The sequence below is a fragment of the Maniola hyperantus genome, chromosome 20 (genome assembly GCF_902806685.2).
Source record: "Maniola hyperantus chromosome 20, iAphHyp1.2, whole genome shotgun sequence".
NCBI lineage: Eukaryota > Metazoa > Arthropoda > Insecta > Lepidoptera > Nymphalidae > Maniola > Maniola hyperantus.
The window spans coordinates 4,021,554-4,036,924 of NC_048555.1; the positions used below are offsets into that span (position 1 = coordinate 4,021,554).

General features: G+C 36.8%; 1 protein-coding gene across 4 annotated transcripts in view; it reads left to right on the plus strand.

Moving 5' to 3' along the window:
* Positions 1-15,371, plus strand: part of LOC117991970 (zinc finger protein 608-like) — a 189,094-nt gene that overhangs the window by 34,844 nt on the left and 138,879 nt on the right. For 3 of the 4 annotated variants that reach the window (XM_069505271.1, XM_069505272.1, XM_069505273.1), the window contains exon 2: positions 10,174-10,348. The exons of the other annotated variant lie outside the window; for it this stretch is intronic. The gene's annotated coding sequence lies outside the window, so the exon portion shown is untranslated. The remainder of the gene's footprint in view (positions 1-10,173; positions 10,349-15,371) is intronic. 4 annotated transcript variants of the gene reach the window in all.

Sequence of the window (15,371 nt, forward strand, 5' to 3'; positions counted from 1 at the left end):
CGGGCGGGGGGTCGTCCTACACTGCGCTTACCGGTACGCGGTCTCCACTCCAGAACACGTCTGCCCCATCGGCCATCGGTTCTGCGACAGACATGGCCTGCCCATTGCCACTTCAGCGCGCTAATCTAAAAAAAAAATATATGATGTACAATTACCATGCAAACTTCCACCGAAATTAGTTTGAACGAGATTTAGTAAGTTTGTGATTTATGATTTATCGTGCAAAATGTTGATAAAATACGATTGTAGTACGGAACCCTTAGTGCGCGAGTCTGATTCGCACTTGTTCAAGTAAATAATAACTGTGGGTTGGGAAGGTCCATGAGAGCAAAGCCCGAGGGTCGCAGAAAGCCACGCATTATTGTATTGTTAAAAATTGTTTGGAGCGTTAACAATTCGCTTCACGCTATACTATTATGACTAACTGTTACTTCAGCTTCAGAGGCACGAGGTATACAACTATGAAATTAAATGTAATAATAGTTCAATAAAACTCACTATCCTTTAATCAAAATAAAGCATCTATCAGTCTACCACAGAAATATTCACCAGTAGATTAATGATATACGTTTTTTAGAAATTCCGTGGGAACTCTTTAATTTTCCGTGATAATTGTAAAGTATGTCTTTCCCCGGGATGTAAGCTAACTCTGTACAAAATTTCATCAAAATCGGTTGAAATGTTGGGCCTTAAAAAAGACAGACAGACAGACAGACACACTTTCGCATTTATAATATTAGTATGGATTAATTTTGAAGTTTTGTTATGTTCGCCTATAGTCAAGTGAACGGAATAAAATTATGTCAACTCATAATTTAGCAAATTGGAAGACGATAACAGGTAGTTAAAATCCTAAATCCTAAATGTTTATTTAATGCAATAATCTCATCCGAGCAGCAGTGGGACCAGGGTGTCAGCGATAACATGAAATTGACACCGCGTCATCAATCACTTTAGAGCGAGTGGGCCGATTGAGTGTATAGTGTCGTGTTGCAGTTGTGGTTATCGGCTTCAAATTGCTGTCACTCTAGTGATTAACTGTGCAACACTGCTTAAAACGCCCTAATACTTGTATGTTTATGATACCCTAGTGCTAACTTTCTAAAGCTTTTTATCCGTTCTATCTAGATTTTTATAGAAGGTTTCATTTGTTTCATTTCTTTCCTGATAAAATTAAGTCAGTAGGAAGGTATCTTATTTTATTTCTATCTTGATTTAATGATCGCTAAAAATGATTTATTCTTTACATGTATTTTTAAAGATCTATTCTATTTTGTAACAAACCAGTTTCTTTAATAACACTATTCTTAGTTTTATGGCTTTAGCGGTACAAACTATAAATTTCATACTCGAGTACACACTTGAAACTTTGTATGCAATTGTTTTTTTTACCTATCTATAAAATTCAAAGCAAATTATGTTTAACTAGGCGTCAATCCCAAAACCAACAGTCGAGCAAAATAGACTGGATAAAAGTACCTACCTAGTTGACCGCGATCAAATAAACGGACATAAAAGTGAACATGGATGCAGAACTGAATAGAAGTAGATGCCTAACTAAACGCAGTCATCATCATCATGATCAACCCATCGCCGGCTCACTACAGAGGACAGATCTTCTCTCAAGGGTTTTGACCATAGTTTACCATGCAGGTTTCCTCACGATTTTAGCGTTTAAACTATCGTGAGTGATTTCCATCTATATATATAAAATTCAAAGTCCTGACTGACTGACTGACTGGCTGACTGACTGACTGACTGACATATTATATATCAACGCACAGCCTAAACCGCTGGTCCTAAAGACATTGGAGGTTCTATTCTTTGTAAAGAGTAGGTATCCACTAAGAAAGGATTTTTCGAAATTCCACCCCTAAGTGGGTTAAATGGGGGATGGAAGTTTGTATGAAAGTCGCTCATTTTTCAAGTTATTTGCATGAAAATTGGTATTTGGGTTTTCGGTCACAAATGAAGAAATACGTGTTTCAGGATTTTTGGAAAATTTGCCCATAATGGCGGTAAAATAGGGGATGAAGGATTGTATGAAAGTCCGACATTTTTCAAGTTATTTGCATGAAAATTGGTATTTGGGTTTTCGGCAACAAATGAAGAAATATGTATTTCAGAATTTTCGGAAATTCATCCCCTACCTCGATTTTCTAAATTCCACCCGAGCGAAGCCGGGGCGGGTCAGCTAGTTATATATAATATCTGTCCCGGCTTTACTCACGTGTTTAGTCAAGGGAGTCAGTTCGCGCACGCGTCGCGGTTGTGACTGTGAAAAAGGACCCCGGATGGGTTCGAAACTAGTCGGGCTAACGTCGACTAATCACGTGAGTAAAGCCGGGACAGATATTATTTCCTCACGATGTTTCCCTTCACCGGTAAAGCAAGTGATATTCAGGTAATTACTTAAAACGCACATAACTCCGAAAAATTAAAGGTGCTTGCCCGGGATCGAACCCTCGAACTCCGATTCGGAGGCGGACGTCCTATTCACTAGGCTATAACAACGTTAGACGATATTTGTTTGTAAATAAAAATGTATTTTCATTACAAAACGTAAACGTACTCAAGTCTCCGAGTAGGTAGGCTACACGAACGATTTCCGCACATTTCCCTGCGCTTCCACTTAATGTTTGTATTTTTCTACAACCCACTTTCAAGTTCCGACATTATCACAGTCGACAGGTTAGATTTAGAAAGCGATGTAACGTTACAGTGCATAACATTATAAGTTACAACGTCACATTAATACAATAGCGAACGGTACATTTGATTCTGAATGCACGAGGAAATTGTACTTTGCGATTTATGACTTACTAGATGAAACCCGCGACTTCGTCCGCGTGGATTTAGGTTTTTGAAAATCCTGTGGGAGTCTTCAATTTTCAATAAAAAGTAGCCTATGTCCTTCCCCGGGATGCAAACTATCTCTGTACCAAATTTCGTTAAAATCGGTTGAACGGTTGAGCCGTGAAAAGCAGCAGACAGACAAACTTTCCCATTTATAATATTAGTATGGACTAGATCATGCTCGCGACTTCGTCCGCGTGGATTTAGGTCTTTAAATATCCCGTGGGAACTCTTTAATTTTCCGGGATCAAAAGTAGCCTATGTCCTTCCCCGGGATGCAAGCTATCTCTATATCAAATTTCATCAAAAACTGTTAAACGGATGGGCCGTGAAAAGCTAGCGGACAGACAGACAGACGTACAGACAGACAGACAGACACACTTTCGCATTTATAATATTAGTATGGATAGAGAGAGAGCGCCAGCGCGTTGCAGACCCTATGCGTATTAGGTACCCCCAACACGGAACGTTTGTTTGGATCATGGTGGCTTTGGGACATAACAGGTAATAAAGGTGTAAAATATTTTACGCCTATTGTAGATCATTAAATTAATTAAAAGTGGCGGACCTACATCTACATATTATTATTGTTTTATATTATTTGCAAATAAAATAGCATGTTAATTTTTCTTCTTCGTCAATCTAGCGCATTTCGATGCTTTATCCAAGTTTTGCTTGTAATAATATAACATCTAAACAATTTGTTTTTTACTATTCCTTTGAAGTTTACACAAACACCAAATAATGCTATTTTATGAGTCTCTTTCCTAGAGTAATGCTTTAGTTTTGTTATTTGGACAGCCTTCCTATAACTCATAACAAAGAGCCCGACCGCAGAGATCGTAACAAAAGAATATAAGAAATATCTCCCCTACAATGCGAATCGGATCGCGGATACATCTAGGGTTGTCGTTCTTACCGATTTATCTTCCTGAAACATTACTGTGAATATAACCGTTTTTGGTGTGTCGTTTCTTCGTTTACAGGTGTGTGTTTCATTATTGTGATGTTATGAAATAAGTTTTTTTTAAATAGAGATAGCGAGCAAATCAGCAGGAAGGTCACCGGATCTAAAGTGACTACCACCGCCTATGAACATTTGCAGCACCAGAGGAACTGCAGATGCGTTGCCGGCCTTGTGTGTAGAGAACTAAAAACTAACAAATAAAAATCTTTGTTTACATAGCAACGGGTTATCGTTTAATTTTTTGGCCGATATTTTAACTTTAAACTATCTTATGTCGTAGGGCGTTAATGTAGGATCAGACAAATCTGTATGGTGCAACATGCAGAATGCGATATGGACCGCCCGCCCTCCCACAGCTAAACATGCAGATAAAACTGCGTGTATGGCGTGAAGTAGGGCGGGATAAAATAAAGAAAAGATATTCGATAAAGGTATACCTACCTACAAACTAATTTCAAGTTTTTTTGTACAGTTTCACACCTAAAGACCTCCAATAGACTATATCCCGACGGGGCTTCAGAAAATGGAGTATCAATCCCTAGAAAATACAACAACCCTTGCCTATCGGGGAAAATTGTGCGCCTCTCGAATATCTCCAGTACATAGTTAAAATCTCTTCTCGTATTTTATCAAAGGGAATGGGCAAACAGCTTTGGCGGATAAATTGCTTTTGCGATATGGGAAACGTTATTTTTCTATGATACTATCTAATCTGTTACTTTAGTGTAAGTTTATCTGTAAAAGGAAACAATCTATTCCGTGTTTTAGCGTTTCGAGCACTTCAAGTGTTTGTTCGTATCTTTTTGATTGATCTGAAGTATTTGCTGGGAACAAGCCTCTTTATGAGTAGTTATTTCCCTCTGATTACTGCTATTTGTAAAGAGTTACATTGCTTTGATTAATATTAATATCTCCTTACTTTTATGATAACGTGTCTACTCTGCAACATTAGGAGCTCTCATCATATTTTTTCATCTGAATATACTGTACATACCTATCTGTTATACTGTACATACCTATCTGTTATACTGTACTTATATTCCTTTTTCTAATATTGAATATCACCAGATTTTTATGGTTGCTTAGTACTTTATAAACTGAACATTATTTTCTAGCAGCACGATCGATAGTCTGCGTATATATTACGTTATATGGGCAATTTGATAAGTCCGGGCACTATTAATAATGGCCGGTCTGTTGTATTCATAATGCCCGACTCAATTGGACAATGTGATTAAAACAGCATGATTAATCACTTTTCCCGGCCATTATGAATAATGCCCACCCTATCTTGGGAAAAGTAATAAAATAGGTAAACTGTAGTGTTTTTGTTTATAAAATGAAATTAACTTACAAAATTTTCATGAAAAGTCAACAAAAATTAAACTATATAGGAAAAACAGGCACAGAGAACTTAGGCTGCAAGAGCGAGCGAAGCGAGCACGGGACATGGGGCACCCCGACTCGGATCCCCTTCGTGGTTATTTCTTTTTAAACCACCCAGAAAAAGGAGCCCTGCGATGCGGGGCTCCGTCGACCTGGCCTCTGTCGTGGTAGTGTTCATCACTTTTGCAAAGTAAAACATTTGTTAATAGAATGTTTGTCAAATGTTTTTTGTAAAATGATAATGTTTGCGGAATACGACGTTTGTGATTTGATTAGTTTTTGTAACCTTTTTGGGAATTATTCATACTGCCCGGTCCAAGTGATAAATTCAAGCTATCTCAAACATGACTTATTACATGGACCACGGGCCGTTGGGCTTTATTAATAATGGCCGATCAAAGTGATAAATTAATCACTTTGCCCATCACTCTTGGGCATTATTAATAATGGCCGGTCCTTATTAATAATGCCCAGTTAATAACGTTACCCGTAACATACACACTTCGTAAATTGTAACTCAATTTCGAACAGAATTTTTATTTCGATTTGTGAATTTTATAGTGTCATTTTAATCTTTTTTGCTTCTGGAAATACAAATTGTCACTCTCCCTCTCCTATATCTATATATTTTATTTCTCATTGCTGAAGGTCGTGACCGCTTTCCTTTATTTGTATAAAAATATATAAAAATAATAATGGTAGCAGCTTTCTTGGGGTAATGCGGTGGGTTCCTACTTCTTTACGCATTCGATCATTTACGAATTCGACTCAGGTTTCAGTAATTAATAATTATCAGATGTAAGTGGTAATAACAAGGACCGGTGCAGATGGCTCAATGTGTTCTTTGAGGCACGGAGGATATGAAAAGGCCAAATTTGGACACCTAGTCGGTTACCCATCCAGTTACCGGCCGGGGTCAATGTTGCTTAACGTGCGTGTGATTTTTGATATGCGCTGTCACAACTAGGCCACACGTCAAAGTTGTCACAAGTGCCATGAATAATTTACATAACTGGTGTAATAACAATTATTACTTCCTACTTCAATGCATTTACTACTTAGATACTTGTAATTTATTTATAAACATCTAATTACAGTCAACTTTGATAAGTTCCCTATTACTAGTTGGTTATTTAAACTGTTCTTGTAAAATATATTTATTAAATAGATACTTCTCGAGTATATAATTTATTATTGCCTACAATTGCCTATAACGACCACATTTAATATAATTAAACTCATCAATCATATGAAGACAATGATGATTAAATAATACCTAAACACATTAATTTTCAATAACTTCGTACCATCGTATAATTGAATAGTAGTTAAATTAAAATACAAATTATGTATAAATAAAAATATTGTAAAGTGTAATCATAATAAACAATTATATTTTAAAATATGCAGAAACTATAATTTCAAACAATTTTCAATTCAAGGTTTTAATTATTATTATGAATACGAATTCAAATTCATAGGATATATTAAATTTATTCATGGAAAATTATAATTCTTGTAAAACAGCAGTTGTTTTAATTATTTTTCTTGAAAATATAAATTGCAATAAACGTTTCAAGAGGCATCCCGACTAATATTATAAAGGCGAAAGTTTGTATGTGTGTGTTTGTGTGTGTGTGTGTGTGTGTGTTTGTTACTCCTTCACGCAAAAACTACTGGACGGATTTGGCTGAAATTTAGAACGGAGATAGATTATACCCTGGATTAAAGCATAGGCTATACTTTTCATCCCGAAAAATCAAAGAGTTCCCGCGGGATTTTGAAAAATGAAAATCCACGCGGACGAAGTCGCGGGCATCAGCTAGTATTTTTTAATAAAAGATCAAATAAAATAAAATAAACTGCCGAAATAAAATAACTGTCGGAATAGCGAAAAAGTAACCTCCTTAATCCAACTAATATCCATGTGCGAAAGTGTGTGTCTGTCTGTCTGTCTGTCATTCATTGCTAGCTTTTTGCGACTGACCCGTTCAACCGAGTTTGACGAAGTTTGCCACAGAGGTAACTTGCATCGCGGAGAAAGACATAGGTTATTTTTGTCCTGGAAAATCTAAGAGTTCTCAGGGGATTTTTAAAAACTGAAATAAACGTGGACTTAGGTTTTTTTGAAGTCGTGGGCATCATCTGTTTGGTATAGAGATAGCTTCTATCCAGGACACGTATAAAGGCTACTTTATATCCCGGAAAATCAAAGAGTCTCCAAGCATTTTAAATACCTAAATCCACACAGAAAGTCGCCGGTATCATCTAGTCTAAATAGACAAAAAAAAGGTGACTGACTGACTGACTAACTGATTAACTGACTGATCTATCAACACACAGCTCAAACTACTGGACGGATCGGGCTGAAATTTATTGGCATGCAGATAGCTATTAATATGACGCAGGCATCCGCTAAGAACTAAGAAATAATTTTTGAAAATTCCTCCCCTAAGGGGTTAAAATAGGGGTTTGACATTTGTGTAGTCGACGCAGACGAAGTCGCGAGCACAAGCTAGTTTCGTATAAAGCGCTTTGTAATTAACTGTTTGCTTAAGAAATGTATTACACAAATAAACTTTACGAGTCGATCGTTCGGACATAACTTTTTTATTATCTCACATGTTTTCTTGAACGAATGCACATATACAAAAAAAGTGTTTTATCGCCATCCGCACGCTCATGGACAGGCATGTGGCCTTCATTCCCGGCTCCAATTATTACTTGAATGCTTTGTAATAATTATCAATCGACCGCCTCCCGTATAGTAATAATTATCATGACCAACCCATCGCCGCGCCGCCGGTTTGCTACCGAGCACGGGTCTCCTCTAAAATGAGACGGCTTTGGTATAGACTATATGGACTTTACACACCTTTGAAAACATTATGAAGAATTCTCTGACATGCTGGTGTCCGCACGATGTTTCCCTTCACTGTTAAAGCAAGGCTCATACACATTTGAAGCACATTTGAGAACATTATGGAGAACTCTCAGGCATGCAGGTTGCCTCACGATGTTTTTCTTCGCCGTTAAAGTAAGCGATATTTAATTACTTAAAATGCAGATAGCTCCGAAAAGTTAGAGGCGAGTGCCCGGGATCGAACCAAGACCCGCGATTCGTTTGATGTCATATTTTGTCCACAGTGGGGGGCCTTCAAACGCTGCGCTTTCCGGTGCGAGGTTGCCATCCACCTTGAGACGCCAAAGTCTGTCGTGTTTTCGAATGCCCATTGCCTTTTCAACTTCGCAAACCGCTCACGCATGTCAGTTACTCTGGTTCTACAACGGATCTTCTTATTTCTGATTTGATCACGTAGAATCTTCAAGCACAGTTCTCTAGAGTCGAGATCGCCTACATAGTGACTCTGAGCTTTCTTACGAAGCCCATAGTTAGCTACCATGTCCAACCAAGTTGGATTCGGCGGCTAACCTCTTTCTTGAAATTGGAGCTAGCTGGATTGTGTGATAAATAATATTACGCTATGAATAAATCCGCTTCAATCAGGAAGGTATAACAGCAGTGTAACGTTTTGTGATCCCTTCATGCATAAATGTTTGTGTAATAATTTCGGGAGCCATGTTCCCGCGGCTGCCCCTCTCCCTTCGTTCCGCGTTCGCCATGTTGCACATGCTTCACGCGAAATCGTGTTTCTCTTTTTGTCATTCATTTTTGGACAAACAATTTACAGTCTTGTATGTCTTGTACTCACATCACTAAACATATAATAAATGCGAAAATGTGTTTGTTGGTTTGCCCTTTAATCACGGCGCAAAGGAGCCACGGATCGACCTGATTTTTGGCATAGATATAGTCAAAGACCTGGAGAGTGACATAACTACTTTTTATCCGGGAAAATCAATCCGATTCCCGGATTACTTATTTCAGTCGGGATCTATGTTATAAGTTCCAATTAGTTACCTTTATTAAATACTTGTTTGAGTAATTTAGAGTGGTTGACATCGAATAAGGTTGTGTTACATAGGTGTTATGCCAAACCCAAAAAACTTGGAAGTACTACGGCCAAACCATTGCCAAACGGGCAATGGGGCAATGTCAGTGACAATGTTGATTTTTAAGATTGACACTGTCAAATGGCTGTGCACATCTTGGATGAATGCTTGATGAATGTATACCTTGATTTAATTTTAATTTAATTAATCGCCCTGCCCTGACCCAAGAGAACGTTTTTTGTGTGAATCTGATATAACAACAATTTTAATATAATTTCCTATTTATTTTGAACGCTTACTACGGTACGGTATTATTTAATGGTATACATAGAATTTTAAATAATATAAATATAAAAAGCGTGCAAAAAAAATTGCGCTCGGGCGTGCAGACTACCGTTCCCGTACCCAGTCAATCGCCCGCAGATAGCACCCGTGTACAACTTCAATCCCATTTCGCCTTGTTATAACTTTTAATAGAGGTTAAGTAGGTATAATTTGTTTACGCTCGCTAGAAATGGCTTCGCCGCACGCGACCGACTGATAATGGAAATATTATTAAAAAAATTATGTTAGTATATTCAATCTTTCATTTACTATGCGATCGCGATTCGCGAATGGTTCATTCTTTGTACAGTTATTGACGACCCTTGTCTGAAGGTTTCACCTACCATCAACGTGGCGCGCGAGTCTTATTGCAACGCATTCCGGTTATCAACTTTAAAGAAACGTTAGTAGTTTATTTGCGTGTAAACACTTCTTCCACTTGTGAAGCGTGAAATGATCGTTGCCGCGGAGACCCGGGGAGCATGGAGCGGTGGAGCCATGAAGCGTGGATTGAGGATTCCGCTACAACGCTCGCCGCGCCGCTTCGCTCAGTATTCGAGTAGCGTGCACTCGAAACGCGCGTTTGTCGTCGTCCCATACCTTATTAGTTATTCGCGCCTAGTACACTTGTGTTGTGTATCTTTGTTAACTACTCCAGTGTGTTGATCAATTTTGTTTCTTCGTAGGTTTGTCCGGGACGTGCAAGGTGCGAGGATCGTTTACATGGTGTTGAAGTGATGGTGCATTTGATGGTGCGACTTCTGCAGTGATTGTGTTAACTTATAGTGCTATTTAGTGCTGTATGGATTGTGTCTTTTTGGGATTGCCATCGCCGGTCACCGATAGATCCAGTTGGGAACGGTACGTATCTATTAGGTACTTATTTCGTATTTGCACGAATTCTCAGTACAAATGTAATTGTATTTTCATTATATTAGCATGTATGTCAAGTACGCATAGGTACATTAGTACAGTAAATAATATGTGTATTTATTTGTTCATTTCTGTTTGGCATCGGCTTGTTATTTTATTTAAGTTAATAACTATATTTTTATACGTGCTTGTACTTATGTACATAGAGCTTACATTATGTAGATTTACCTTATCGCCATCGATGTAGTAATGAATAAGTCAATGCTTATCGCAAATATTCGCAACGTCAATATCGCTATAATATTATATGTACAGCAAATTTTCTGCTTCTATTTCACCGCGATTAATAGCCTCATCTGGTGACAGAAGGCTGGCTCATTTATTGCGCAACGGATCAGCCTGGCTGTCCAACGCGGATATGCAGCCAGTATTCTTGGCACCATTCCACGCGGTCATGATTTATATAGTAATTAGATAAGTCACATAGATATAAACTGTAAATATTTAACAAAAAAAGGACTTAACTTTTAACAGGATAGGCATTCCGAACCAGTGGTAGATGCATCCGACTATTCGTAAGCACTTGTAAAAGTTTATACGAATAAAAAAAAAAAAAGATTTTAAAGATTTTTATAGATTTTTAACAATAAAATAAAAAAATCTGTGTCAAACAGTTTTATCTGATAGCTCCGTAACACAAGAAATTAAAGAATGCTTTGATGTGTAGGAATTCATGATTTAACCGTCTCGAAACGTGTAGTGATTCATAAAGTTTGATATCGTAAAAAGGCATGTTGTCGATTCTTTTGACCACACACGAAGAATTACGAAACGGCAATCAGTAGGGAGGGTTATTATAGCCTAGTGGTTAAAATTTCGACCTCCTATTGGGGGACCGAACCTCGAAAAGTTAGAGATGCTTGCCCAAGCATCTAGATAATAGGAGCTGGGATGTGCGTTTTAAGCAATAATTAAATATCACTTGCTTTAACGGTGAAAGAAAACACCGCGAGGATGGCTCATGGCATGCTAGAGAGTTCTTCATAATGATTTCAAAGGTGTGTGAAGTGTCCAATCTGCACTTGGAAGACTTGGTGGACTATAGGCTTATCCCGTTTAATTCTGAAAGAAGATCCGTGTTCATTATTGGGCCGGTGACGGGTTGAGATGATGATGCATCAAATTCAATACTCAGTATAAGTAGGTAGTAAAAGGTTCTTACTTTTCAGGGATCAAAGGGTAAAACGGGACCCTATTACTAAGACTCAGCTGTCCGTCCGTCTGTCTGTCTGTCCTTCTGTCACCAGGCTGGTATTCTCATGAACCGTGATTAGTTAGACACTTGAACGGTAAACAAAATAAAATAAATATTTAAGGGGGCTCCCATACAACAAACGTTTATTTTCTTTTCGTTTTTATAGATAATGGTACAGAACTATTCGTGCGCGAGTCCGACTCGCACTTGGCCAGTTTTTTATTTTTTATTCAGATACAAGTTATATAGCCCTTGATTCCAATCTCACCTGATGGTAAATGATGATGCAGATACCTAAACCATTATTAATGCGTAGTAACTATATGTATTTAAATATTATACATATATATACCTAGTACTTTTTATCGCAATAGTCGCAAATCTTTTTTGTAGATATTAATTAAAAAGATATTGTTATAAACAAGTAAACGTATAAAGCACTACGATAATACAATAACTACATATTTCTTTGTACAGCAGTTTAATGTCATACCTATTATATTTATTTAACTTTCCGTTCTGCTTTTTGCTATTTGTTTGAAGAATTGTTCTGTATGGACTGTATGTTATAGAAAGGTGGAGTTCCTAAAACTGTAAATTTTTTGCGCACCTGAAAGCGGTAAGATTAGGAGGAATAGTTTCATCGTATTTTATTGATATGACAAATATTTTCACTCTACGAAATGTGGGGTTTAAAGGTCCACACTCCACACAACACGTAGCAAATTCTGCTGGTCGATATGTTAACTAAACTAAAATGACATGGACAGATCCTTAATTTAGAAATTGCTATCTCTTATATAATGATCCCCGCGGAAAAGGATAACACTAATTAATTTAGATTAGAGATTGCGTACAACAGAAATAGCTACATTAACTATCGTTTTTTGCTACGAAGTATATAATAACTAGCTGTTTAATTTAATTTAATTTAAAACAACTTTATTGTTACTAAAATTACAGAGAGTAAGAATACAGGATACACTTAAAAAACAAAGGGCGAAAGCTACAGTAGTAGTAGTAGTAGCTGTTCTACAAATAAGGAAAGAATAATCGGAATATCTCATTCTTTTCTTGTTTTTTGTGTTTGTATTTGTTGTAAGTTGTATTCGGAAAAACAATTTAAACCGCTAAAGCTTACAAATAACGAAACTCAATCTGTTTGTTTTCCATGTAATACGTACTTACTACGCCTCCCATTTTCCTCGAGTCTCAGCTTAATACGATGCGAGGCAGTGACAGAGATAGGGTGATATAAACGGTAGTGTTAGAGGGGGATAAAAAAAGGAAATATGTGCAGGCTCAGTTGGTACACGGTTGTTTATTTTGTATAATATTCATATTAAAATAAGTTGATGTTGTTACAAGTACTTCTGGATTTCTAAATCCTAAAAACATATTTTGTTCACTGTGCATTATATGTAGGTACCATGGGCGGTCCCTAAGAACTCTTTAATTGGGCTGTGTGTAATTCCTACTTGATATCACACTTGGCAATCAACTGAAATTAATTAGTTACGAAAAAATAATCAAAACAATAAAGAAAAAATATTTTTTTTTTAAATAACTACATTAGGTAATTGATTCGAAACCATCTGCGTGACGAGCTTGTCCTGAATGTGTATATTCTTTGTAACAATTACTCTAAATTGAGACGTTATTCACTTAAAAAATAAATAAAAGATTTTATTAAGTTAGGATCCATAATAAAAACAAACAATAGTAAATATGAACAGCACACATTATTGGCTTATTTTATTCGTAGGTAACGTAACAATACAGTAAAGGGATCTTTTTGTTAACAAAGCATCGAGTGTCCTTTGTTTATTTTGAAACATCAAGAGGGTCAGAATCCATTACGGGTTATTGAAGAGGCAACTTTAGTTGAGCTAAATTACGAGACAAAAAGTTGGAATCAAAGAGACGTCTCGAGGCGATCGCTTTTGAATAAATTGATGACTTGGAAAGATGTATCTTATACTATCTCTATATATATAAATGAATCGCTAAATGTGTTGCTGATCGGAAATCTCGAGAACAGCTGAAGCGATTTCGCTAATTCTTTTTTCATAATATTCCTTGAAGTACGGGATTGGTTCTTACGGAGAGAAAAATTTAAAAAAAATCCTGAAAAAGAATCGACTGTTAGGCGGTACGAAGTTCGCCAGGGCAGCTAGTAGTCTATAGATTTGAGTTGTGAATGTTATTAATAAAGTAGAGTAATGAATGTTATTGCATGCTGATTGTTTTTTATCTGTGTAGGTATTTTGTATCATATTTTTTTTAATAGAATAAATAAGCTTCAGCTTATAAGCAGTTAACTAAGTTGTATCAACGTTATTTCCAATTCATTTTTTTTTATATTGAATTAAAAAGAAAATTATGGCACAACTAGATGATGACCGCGACTCCGTCCGCCTGGATTTAGGTTTTTAAAAATCCCGTGGGAACTCGTTGATTTTCCGGAATAAAAAGCAGCCTTGTCCCCGGATGCAAGCTGTCTCTATACCAAACTTTGACATTAGTTATTAGGTACGTACAAAAATATATAGCTAGTTAGTTAATTAATGTTCTTATATTATGTAAAAACTAGGATATAAATTACCAGGGCAACATAGCGTTTTATAGCTCTAGTAATAATATGTATTCAGGTAATGTGGAAAGGAAATAATATAGAAAGGTAGTGTGTGTTGTTAATATTTATATGATCAAAAGCTGTACTATAGACCATAGAACCAACCAAAAGTTAACGACATAATCAATTCTGATTTATTAACCAATTGGCTTGTCATAAAATAATTATGGTCGATTTGCTACCGCGCTTCATTATGTCCCCCATCTATCTTGGAAATAGCGACACGTGGCGTGAGCGCGACCCAAATGTTTAATTATTATTTAATGCAGCTTATGTTATGTAGTCCTGATACCTATACTTATGACTCCAATTTGTTTTATCAATCAATCATCCATCGTTAAACCTGTTTTAACGTAATCGCTAATCGACTAATCAATCAATTAATTATATTATCTATTATGTATTTAATCCATTTAAATTTAGTTGAGCCGTTCGTTGTCTATTTAGTCATTTTGACTTTAAAATACTCGACCAATTAAAAAAAAAACAATCACATTAACTGTTCAATTGTTGTAAAAAAAATCACAATGATTATTTATCTATTTATAATACTTATAATACCTGGACAAAAAACCCTAATACCTGATTTCATGTGGCCTATTCCAGAATGTTTTAGTCGTTTATTTGAATTGCTTGAGGTTTTGCATGGATGCAGTCAAAGACCTAGAGAGTGACATAGCTATTTTTTATCCCGGAAATTAAAGAGTTCCCCCGGGATTTATAAACCTAACTCATCTAACCGTATCTCACTTAACATCAGGTGACACACCTGCTCGTTTGCTCGCTATCTCTATTTTAAAAAAACCTAAATCCACGCGGACGAACTCGCGTAATCAACGATACGTATGTATTATCTTTATCGCTTATTACCGCAAAAAGTTTACAACTTGTGTAATTTTCTTTATCATGAGCACTTAATATAGTACGCGACAGGTCGAAATGGCAATCGGGGTATGAGGCGGGAAGACGCCTCGCACACCCGCACGTCATCCGCGCTCGCCCGCACCGGGCTAACGCGGGGACTGTGCGGGTGTGCGGGGCTCTCCCACTCCGATTGCCATCTGTCGTGTAATAGAGATAGTACTACTACTAACTACGTTTTAAATTCTTTTGTACCAGTT